The sequence below is a fragment of the Branchiostoma floridae genome, chromosome 9 (assembly GCF_000003815.2).
Source record: "Branchiostoma floridae strain S238N-H82 chromosome 9, Bfl_VNyyK, whole genome shotgun sequence".
In the NCBI taxonomy this organism is placed as follows: Eukaryota; Metazoa; Chordata; class Leptocardii; order Amphioxiformes; family Branchiostomatidae; genus Branchiostoma; species Branchiostoma floridae.
The window spans coordinates 2,262,651-2,265,065 of record NC_049987.1 but is presented as its reverse complement, the minus strand read 5'-3'; the positions used below and the strand labels follow the sequence as shown (position 1 = coordinate 2,265,065).

The window sequence follows — 2,415 nt, the reverse complement described above, 5'->3', positions numbered from 1 at the left end:
CAGCTATGATCTACACGTATATAGAGGAACACTAAAGAGGCGATAAGTCACACCCCTAGGGGCAGATATAGACTATTACGCACCTGTGAGTAAAGGAGCTCTCGCGTGAAAACAGATACAAGATCTTTCACAAGCGTATAGAGATAGATAGTCACACACAGTTTTTGAAAGAGAGACGCATATACACACTCTCAGATAAGATATCTATTTTTTATGTTGTGATAGAGATAGAGACACATTGTTAGACACAGTGTTATATATATATATGCACATATATGTATATACAAATGTGTATATATTTTTATATACATATATATACACACATATATATATATATATATATATATATATATATATATATATATATATATATATATATATATATATATATATATATATATATATATATATATATATATATATATACATATATATATATATATATATATATATATATATGTGTGTGTGTGTGTGTGTGTGTGTGATTGTTTTCTTTGTTAATGTTACATATATATGATTGTTACCATGTGGCCTGTACTTGGCCCATTGGGGCAAAAATGTGCAATTAAGGTCTTTATTCATCTTTATTCATTTATTCATTAAAGAAAGACGTGTTAAGTGTCTTCCCCCAGAACACAACGACTTCTAGCCAGGATTAGAACGCATAAACTCTCGATCTAGCGTCCTCAAGCTTTTAGGTAAGAAAACTGTGCATCCAGATTCACTGCACATAATGATTGCAAGAAAAGTGCATTTCGTATATAAATAACACGTTGATTGTGAATCATGAATTATGAATTGATATGCAATGGAAAATAGTTTTGCATCATCTATGTCTTGTCTTAATTTTTTTCCAAATTGCCATTGGCACATGTCTACTTTAATACTATATAAATGTTTAGCACTTTTTCCATACGATATCCTTTTTTTCTTCTAAGTGATAAAACATTTTAGTAAGCAAAGATGTCTAATCTGAGTTCTAAAAGACGGCTTGAACTCCCAGGCACACTGCTTACTTTAGAAGATCAATACTGTAGATGTAGCACACCCAGCAGACTGTACCCGGGGAATACCATCACCGTGTCTGGCGCCTGGATAAGACCTGCTGTAGGATTGCGCTGGACTCCCCTGAGCTCGAGGTAACATTAAGTTGAGTCCAAGGAGAGGGTCTGTTTTACTAATGGGCTCTTGATCGCGTTGACGATAGCTCAATATCTGGACTGTTGCCGACCAACAGGGCTAAATTCTACAGTATAATGAATGAAAGAAGACCTTTATTGTACAGTTTTGCCCAACCGAGCTAAGTACAGGTCACAACAAGTCAAGATATATACATGTACATATAAAAGTATCACAAATCTAGTCTAACACAAAAGTTCGGCTTCTTTTCTCTTCTTGCTAAGGGTGGAAATGTAGGACTGTATGGGTTTAGCTATGGTTGGTTAATCGAAACGCACGAGGAATATAAACTTGTCAGTGCTACTCATGTGTCTAAAATGAGGGAATCTACTTTCTATGTAATGAAATAGAGTATTTCCATCGTTGGCATACATTTGTGTGTGTATGTTTGGCATCTTCTACCGTTGTTTGAAGTACAGAATTGGCAGACTCTTTGCTCTAGAGGAGTGCGGTATATCCGAGCCATTTCATACATAAGTGCTCTGCATCCACAACTGCAAAGCTCATGTCCACTGTCTTATCTTTAGCTAGATACATGTCAAACTTACAGAGACGATGTTACCATCATAGTGTGGGATATACCTTTTGGTTAAAAATCTAGCCATAGATTTCATCGAACACAAAGTCAACACAACTCTGCATTGCTGCCTGTCCTTTTCCCGTGTGAGCCGTTTGGCCCAAACAGCTCGGCGCAGTTTGTATAGAAAGATCCGTGAGAGCACTTTTATCACACCCTGGCATCGGGAACACATTTATGCACTATGTGACCTAGAAATGTTTCAAACCCTGCTGTGAAAGATAGTGACATTAACAAACGAGGAATGTTTGAGTATGCCTTTTAGATTGCTATCACATTATAGGGCTCCCTTTCTACTTTTCTCTTCATTGTCACATTTGGGTATAATAAAGGGTTAATGCCCCGGCCCGAGGTGTATATGGTGAGATAATCCCTGGTCAGGTGCGATAACCACCGAATAAACCACCGAGTGAGCGTAGCGAACGAGGTGGTTTATGAGGTGGTTATCGCACCTGACCAGGGATTATCTCACCATATACACCGCGGATAGGGCGGGGCATCAATGATATTATCATATAGCCTACACAAGCTGACCCGTTTAAGCGCCGCATTCTTTTGTGATACATATATCACTGATTCACCACTTCCTAGGCGTTGAATAATGACAAATTCCCTTCGGCCGGGAAAAGAGTGTTGCTACTCAAACCTAAGTGATACGT

The 2,415-nt window shown here is 37.7% G+C and overlaps 1 protein-coding gene across 1 annotated transcript in view; it reads right to left on the bottom strand.

Moving 5' to 3' along the window:
* LOC118422945 (vitrin-like) overlaps nucleotides 1–2,415 on the bottom strand; it is a 17,069-nt gene that overhangs the window by 505 nt on the left and 14,149 nt on the right. The window lies entirely within an intron of this gene.